Source organism: Rhinopithecus bieti, unplaced genomic scaffold (genome assembly GCF_001698545.2).
Source record: "Rhinopithecus bieti isolate Rb0 unplaced genomic scaffold, ASM169854v2 scaffold_14455, whole genome shotgun sequence".
Lineage (NCBI taxonomy): Eukaryota > Metazoa > Chordata > Mammalia > Primates > Cercopithecidae > Rhinopithecus > Rhinopithecus bieti.
This window is the reverse complement of record NW_016807905.1, coordinates 315,063-322,070: the sequence shown is the minus strand read 5'-3', so window position 1 is coordinate 322,070 and position 7,008 is coordinate 315,063. Positions and strand designations below refer to the sequence as shown.

The 7,008-nt window shown below is 52.6% G+C and overlaps 1 long non-coding RNA gene across 1 annotated transcript in view; it reads right to left on the bottom strand.

Annotated features, from left to right (window-relative positions):
• Nucleotides 1–5,042, bottom strand: part of LOC108536993 (uncharacterized) — a 21,949-nt gene extending 16,907 nt beyond the window's left edge. Inside the window, exon 1 of the long non-coding RNA XR_001887683.1 lies at nt 4,965–5,042. This is a non-coding gene — a long non-coding RNA (uncharacterized LOC108536993). The remainder of the gene's footprint in view (nt 1–4,964) is intronic.
• Between the last annotated feature and the right edge of the window lie 1,966 nt (nt 5,043–7,008).

Here is a 7,008-nt window from a genome sequence, read left to right as displayed (position 1 = left end):
TTTTTTTTTTTTTTTTTTTGTTTTGTTTTTTTTTTTTTTTTTTTTTTTTTTTTGAGACAGGGTCTCATTCTGTCGCCTAGAGTGGAGTGCATTGGCATGATCTCAGCTCACTGCAACCTCCGCTTCCCAGGCTCAAGCGATTCTCCTGCCTCAGCCTCCCGAGTAACTGGGATTACAGGCATGTACCACCACACTTGGCTAATTTTTGTATTTTTAGTAGAGATGGGGTTTCACCATGTTGGCCAGGCTGGTCTTAACTCCTGACCTCAAATGATCCTCCCATCTCGGCCTCCCAAAGTGCTGGGATTACAGGCGTGAGCCACCGTGCCTGGCCCGTTTGTTGTTGTTGTTGTTCTTTATGCCCGTTGGCCCAGCCAGCCTGAGTGGGGCGGGATGGCAGTAATGTGCCCCGGCTTTAGAGCCAGGCAAATCTGGGTGCAAACCTTCCTCCTGCCCCCTACTAGCTGTGCGACCTCAGCACATTTAAGCCCTGTATGAGGCCTAAGTGTGGTTATAGGTACAAAGTTCTTGGTGCATAGCAGGCCCTCATGCAGCTCTCACCATTTTGGTTGTTTGAATTATGTCCACTTTAACCCTCTGTGAGCTCAGGCCAGGCAGGAACCACATTTGTTTTTTTTCTGCCTGCACTGCCTGGCACACAGAAGGGGACGGACTTGTAAGGGCTGACCTATCAGTTTTCCTGGGCTGGGCAGACCCAGGCTCCCCTCCCCTCCCTGCCTGGGTGAGGTTGGGGTAGGCCCAAGGGCCCTACACCTGCTCCCTGAGACTGACCCAGCAGGCTGCTGGGTGCCAGCATCCAGCATCAATAAATTACTGGCGAGTTCAGGTGACGGGACAGATCCAGTGTCAGCTTCCTTTGTGTCCTGCAGGGAAGCTCAGGCCCTGGGATCCCCCTCCACAAGCCTCCCCCAACAAGGGCTCCATCAAAATGACAGTTGTCCACCTACTGTGTGCCAGGCCCCACCTAGGCACTTTGCACCGTATTTCATCAACACCTCGCAAAGATTCTGCAAAGCAGGCACTAACTCCATTTTACAGATGAGGAAACTGAGGCATAAGGAAGGGAAGTGACTTGCCAAAGACAAAATGAATATAAGCAAAAAGGCCCCTGCTTCTCCAATTCAGCAGGAATCTTCCTGGATCTCATTGCAGTGTATAGTCAAAATACACACACACACACACACACACTCAGGGATTTTCATTCATTCATTTATTCAGTTAACACATATGGGACACCTACTATGTGCCAAGCACTGTTCTGGATGTTGGACATACTGCAGTGAACAGGATAGAGCCCTGCCCTCTAGGAATGTACATTCCAGTAGGTGAGATGAACAGAGACAGGAAACAAATACATATGTATTATAAAGGAAGGTGGCAGTGAGTCTATGAGGATGAACCAAGTAAGGAAAGGGAATGGAGGGCCACTGGGGGACTTTTAAGAAAGGCAGTCAAGGAAGGTTCCTCAGGGGAGGTGACATTTGAATGAAATCCCTCGACAAGTTAGTTATCTTATCTCTTTATGCTTTAGTTTCTGGAAAAAAGGGGATGCTGGACTTGAGGGGGTCTCAAACATCTGTGAGGTGGACAGAATTTTTTCCCACTCAGTCGTAATTCCACAGGCAGCGTGCCGTGGGCCTCTGCAGGAGTGGAGACACTTTTCTCCTCCCCTCCACTTCATCCAGTGCTCCATCCTCCGGTCCAAAGGATCCTTAGGGCACGTAGGGCGGGGCTTCTTGAAGGTGCTCATCTGGGCTCCCCGCTCCCCTGCCATATGTTCTCATAGTAACTTTTCTTTGTTGAGACAGAGTCTCACTCTGTCGCTCAGGCTGGAGTGAAGTGGTGTGATCTCGGATCACTGCAACCTCCGACCCCCAGGTTCAAGCAATTCTCCTGCCTCAGCCTCCGGAGTAGCTGGGATTACAGGTGCCTACCACCACACCCGGCTAATTTTTGTATTTTTGGTAGAGAGGGGGGTTTCGTCATGTAGGCCAGGCTGGTCTTGAACTCCTGACCTCAGGTGATCCGCCCACCTCGGCCTCTCAAAATGTTGGGATTACAGGCGTGAGCCACCACACCCAGCTTCATGGCAACTTTTTGTTTTTAATTCTAAACCCATTTGTCATGATTTTTTTTTTTTTTTTTTGAGACAGTCTCACTTTGTCTCCCAGGCTGGAGTGCAGTGGCACAATCATAGCTCACTGTAGCCTCTACCGCCCGGGCTCAGGCAGTCTTTCCACCTCAGCCTCCCAAGTAGCTGGGACTACAGGTGCACACCACGACCGCCGGCTAATTTTTTTGTACTTTTTTGTAGACACAAGGTTTGGACATTTTGTCCAGGCTGGTCTTGAATTCCTGGGTTCAAGCAATCCACCCGCCTTGGTCTCCCAAAGTGCTGGGATTATAGGCGTGAGCCACTGTGCCTGGTCTGTCATGATCTTTTTAAAGTCAGCTAGTCCCTGAACTTCACGGGTCAGGTTCCTCTTGTTTATTACTATATTCCCAACACCAAGCATGGCGGCTGACATACAGAAGATGCCCAAACAAGCGTCTGGATGATGGATGGGCATAATGACAATAGGAGCTAGCATTTGTTGAGTGCTTATTCTCACGACAGCCCTGTGAGTTAGGGATAATTGTTAATATTCCCATTTTATCGGCATTGAACACTGAGGCTTGGAGAGATTAGGGGACTCAGTCACTCAACAGCAGAGCCTGTTAGGAGAAGCACAATAAATGCTGATGGATGGACTGATTATGGAAGAAGCATAGTAGCACGGTGGCAAATGCTGTAGACTTCAGTCTAGCACCTGCTTTTTGAGGATAAGCCCATTCATTCATTCATTTGGTTGGTTGCTTATTTATCCATTTATTCAATAATGACTAAGCCTCAGCTCCCGTGCTGGGCACTGGTCAACATAGGTAATGAGGCCATCGTGATTTGCTGTGGTCAGAGCTGGGAGTGGGAAAGCCCAAGGCTCCGTGTGTGAGTGACCAGAGAAAGCCCCTGATCCAACCTGAGAGGTCAGGAGGCCTTTCTAGAGAGGCGGGCATCGAGCAGCGGCTCAGCATGGCTGGCAGACTGCAAGGGGATGCTATGGAATAGGGGGATGGCAGGGGGTGGCACAAACCCTTGATGGAAGGGGCACCAGCACCCAGTGATGGAAACTACCTCTCCCCAAGGCTCTGGGGCCTCTCTGTTCTTTCTAGCACTTGGGTGGACAGGCCTCTGTGGGAGCCTGAGTCACTCTGCCCCACCCCAGGCCTGGAACTTCCTGTGGGCACAGTCAGGGCCACCTCACTGTCGAGTTGCAGGCATTCCTGCTCATCTGGGCCCAGGGTCAGAGCTCAGTGAAAGGCAAGTGATCCAGGCCAAATCAGGCAAAGGCCAGGTGCCTAGTTCTGTCCTGCGGCCCTGAGCCTCTTTTCTCCTGTGGGACTCAGTTTACCCATCTATCAGAGGCACGGTTTGCACTGTATACTCTGAGAACCCTTCATCACCAAGCTCTTATGACCCAGTACGTTACTATCCATATTCGGAGTGAGCCCTGGGGGCTTGGACTCACTGCGCTTCGACTCCAGTCTCCCTTGGACACCTGGACTAAGTGTAAAAAAAAAAAAAAAAATCCAGAGGCCGGGTATGGTGGCTCACACCTGTAATCCCAGCACTTTGGGAGGCTGAGGCGGGAGAATCACTTGAGCCCAGGAGTTTGAGACCAGCCTGGGCAACAAAGAGAGACCCTGTCTCTACAAAAAATAATTAAAAAAAAAAAATAGCTGGGTGTGGTGGTGCATGCCTGTGGTCCCAGCTACTGAGGAGGCTGAGGTGGGAGGATTGCTTGAGCCTGAGAAGTAGAGACTCCAGTGAGCCGCAATTGCACCACTGCACTCAGCCTGGGAGACAGAGCGAGATCCTGTCTCAAAATTTTTAAAAATGCAGAGGATCTCCTGGCCTTTGATTCATGGCGCAGCCTACTTTGTCCTTTGGCAGGTGTCTGGAATGGGAATCAAAAAGGAGCAGCTGCCCCTGGGACTGTGATTGCATACCCCGGGAGCTGGGCATTGTGGGAGACTTACCCCTCCCCACCCAGCATGCCCCTCCTAAAGGACCCCAGTGACACAGATAGGCTGATGACCTAGGATCTGTTTCTGCAAAAGTGGAGATGGGCCGCAGTAGGCCGTTCTCACTCCTTGGCCGTTCTACTCTCCCAGGAGCCCTCGGGGCAAGAGGCTGGGACATGCTGGGTGCAGTGAGCTGTCACACAGTGGGGGGAACTCCAGACCTCTGACCTCCAAGACCACAGACCTCTGGACCCCTGCAGCTGTCCTCCGCTCCTCACTTCTTCTCTACCCCACAGTCTTGCTCATTTAAAACTCGCCAATAGCTCCCATAGCAGCTGGAATGCCATCCAAAGTATTTCCCAGGGTCTTCAAGACTCCTGCCCTCCAACCCCTCCTCCCTCACTTCAGTCTCACCACACTGGATGCCTTCCAGCTTCTAGAAAATGCCAATCTCCTTCCCACCTTGGGGCTTTTGCCTTTGCTCTTCCCTTTGCCTGGAATGCAGGAACAGCATGCCTTGGCACCTGGCATTTAAGTCACTGCTCAGATGCTACCTCCTTAGAGGGGCCTTCCCCGATCCCCCTAAGAAAGCAGCCCCTTCTATGCATTATTTGCTATCACAGCTCCCTCTCTCCTTCATGGCCCATTCCCTGGGCTGTTGTGATCAATAGCTGGTTTGTTCAATAGCCATCTTCCATACCCATTGGCGCACTCCCGTAGGGCAGGGACCTTGGGGATCCCATGACCATATCCCAAGCCCCTGCTGCACAATGGCTGCTAAACAAATGTTTATTGAATGAATGAAGCACAAAAAGTGTCAACAATGCCTGTCTTCCTCCTTGAATACTTAGAGGCCCCCTGAGGGAGAAAATGGCACTTACTGGGCACCCGTCACAGGTCAGGCACTCTCATCCTGTTGAATCTCTACATCTGTGACATCCTGTCCCGTTATACAGATGATGAAGTAGGGGCTCAGTGACCTACCTGAGGTCACCCAGCAAAGGTGGAATGATGGCTTCATTCCACCGGGAAGTAGCCAAGTGGGATCTCTGAGCATGAAGAATGCCATGCCAAATAATCGTCAGGACTCACTTCCAAATCTGACTCCACCCGAAGCCCATGTTCTTTTCATTATACTATACATTCTGCCGTGCCAGAACTCAGCCCAAGACTGACAACCAGGTTTTTAGCTTCTGAAAGGCAGGCAAAGACCCAGACTGAGTGGAGAGGTGGTCTGGCTTAGTGGTTATAGAAGTGGGTCCTGGAACTGGACAGAGAGACCAGGGCTCACACAAGGACCCCACCACCCAGGCACAGGGCATATTTGCCACAAGTTATCATTACCATTGCCAGGCTAGAGCATCTTTGCTCTCAGGAAGAGTCTACTGGAAGGATAACTGTCAAGGGACACATAGAAAAACTCAGGGTCTGAGCTTCTTAATAACAGAAGCCCCTGCGCCCCTGGGGCTGGCCTTTGGGTAGTGCCTTCCCCGCTCTGAGTGGTCACCTCTTAAAAACGGGCATGCATACCAGCATAGATCCAAAAAGAGCTCTTGGGAAGATAAAGAGGAAAAATGACTGTGGAGTTGTTGGTGTATATAAAGTAACATGAAATGTAAATTATCTAAAAATAATCTCCCATGTGAAATGCAGAGAGAGGTTGGGACTTGGGAGACCTCAAGGGTTCTTTCAGCATTTATTGGCACCTACTGTGTGCCAGGTGTTGTGCTAGGGCCCGTGCATATGAGGACGGGTCAGATATGGCCCTGAGCATCTGGAGCTCCCTTTCTACTGGTGGAAGTGAGCCAGGTATTTACAGAGTGGGGTTCTCTCTGAGCGCGGTGAAAGGGGAAGACTTTGTGTGTGATATGGCAGTAGGAGCCAGGTGTACATGAACTGAAACCCACCCCTCCTTCCTGCATGACCTTGAGCAGGTCAGGCCACTTCTCCAAGCCCCAGGCCTTCATCTGTAAAATGGGGCCTTCCCCTCTGCCTCTCAGAGTTGTCAGGACATGTCGCATAGTAGGTTCTGGGGTGGGGGACTTTGGGATGGGAGAAGCCGGTAGTTCCTAGGCAGGAAACGGTCCCGCACCAGCCAAAGTCTGGGCCTCAGTACTTGGATGGTGAATTGCCTGCAGGAGTGTCGTGGGGACATGGGGTGGATCCCAGGGGACAGCTGGGAGAGGAGTGCAGCAATTCCTCATGAACTGTTAAGGAAGTGGGGGATAGGGGTGCAGAAATCCTGGAAATTTGGCCTGTGCCTTTATTTATGTTGGAATTTCATTAAGGGGGAGGGGACCAGCTAGCTCTACCCAAGGTCAGATCTGCCCAGGTAGGAGGGGGCGGTGGGGCCACCTGAGTTTACTCAGCAAGAGATTCCAGGTCAAGGCGCACCCGAGAAGGCAGGGTGTCTCAGGATAAGTTTGTGGATGTGTTGAGTGCTTTCTGAAGCCGAGGTGGGATTGGGCTGAGGCCACAGGCGACTTCCCAGGGGGCCCGGGCCTGTCCCAGAGCAGCGGAGCAGGCAAGCAGAGGCAAAGCTGGTCAAACTTCGGGGAATTCAGGGTGAGGCAAAAGGAGAGGAAGTTTGGGGGCCCCGAAGGGCGGCGATGTGGGGTTCCCCCAGGGGAACACTGCTCTTCTGGCTTCGGCTCACGGGAGAGAGGTCAAGCCAGTTGCGGGAGCGAAGGACGGGGAGCCTGCCCTACACCTCCCCGGCCAGGCTAAGTGGGGCGGGGCGGCCGGGAGGCCGGCTGCTGGGCCGGGGTCTGCGCCCTACTCCCCGCGGGACCGCCGCGTCCGGGAGGAGCGGGACCTGCGAAGCTCCGGGCCCGGCCCGGCCGGACGGAACGCGGTCCCTGGGCTGGGCACTACGCTCCTGCGGTTCCTGCCCTCTCGGCGGCTGCGGGCGCGGCTGCCCCCGCG